The sequence below is a fragment of the Corvus brachyrhynchos genome, unplaced genomic scaffold (assembly GCF_000691975.1).
Source record: "Corvus brachyrhynchos isolate BGI_N302 unplaced genomic scaffold, ASM69197v1 scaffold21, whole genome shotgun sequence".
In the NCBI taxonomy this organism is placed as follows: Eukaryota; Metazoa; Chordata; class Aves; order Passeriformes; family Corvidae; genus Corvus; species Corvus brachyrhynchos.
In genome coordinates, this window is record NW_008236924.1 from 4,307,740 (window position 1) to 4,308,723 (window position 984).

Here is a 984-nt window from a genome sequence, read left to right on the forward strand (position 1 = left end):
ACCTTTGCTGTGCAGGGCATAGGGTGCGCAGCAGGATAATGGAGTGGGAAGGGGGTAAAGTGGCCCCTCGGTAGGAGAAAGAGAAACCAAGTGGCCAAGAAGAGGTCCCGGGGGTCACTCGGGGTGTTGGGCACAGCAAACTGCCCCGGCTGTGCCAAAGGACGTGTTTGCTCCAGATCTGGCGCTGCTGGGCGCAGGATGTGGGTGCCGATAATTCAGGTGGCTGAAAGCCTAATGGGGTGGATTCATGGGTAAAAAATCCGTGGAGGATGGTTGAACAAACACGGTGGCGGCACCTCCTCGGCTTCAGAAAGTCTCTGAGTCATGACAGTGCCCAGGCTGTGCCGGACGAGTGCAGGTGTGGGACTGTCCCTGGTGTTGGGGCTCCGTGTGTACCCCTCGGACTCCGGCTCTGTTTTCAGCCATGTCCTGGTTCCCATGGATGAGGATCCCTGTGCAAACAATGAGACTGGAGCCCTGCTTGTCCCAGAGGTCCAAGCAGATCTGGGCACCGTAATATAAGAAGGACATAAATCTCTTAGAGAGTGTCCAAAGGAGGCTGCAAAGAGTCTAGAGGGGAAGTCACATGAGGAGCTGCTGAAGTCCCTTGGTCTGTTCAGCCTGGAGAAGAGACTGAGGAGAGATCTCATTACGGGCTGCAGCTTTCTCAGGAGGGGCAGCCAAGGGGCAGCTGCAATCCCTGCTCTCCGTGGTAGTGACAGGACCCGAGGGAATGGCTGGAGATGTGTCATGGGAAGTTTGGTTGGATATTAGGAAAAGGTTCTTCAACCAAAGGGTGGTCGGGCACTGAACAGGCTCTCCAGGGAAATGGTCATGGCCCCAAGCCTGCCAGAGCTCCAGGAGTGTTTGGACAACGCTCTCAGGCACAGGGTGGGATTCTTGGGGTTGTCCTGTGCAGGGCCAGGAATCATAAAATAGTGTGGAAGGGACCTTAAAGATCATCTCGTTCCATCCCTCTGCCAT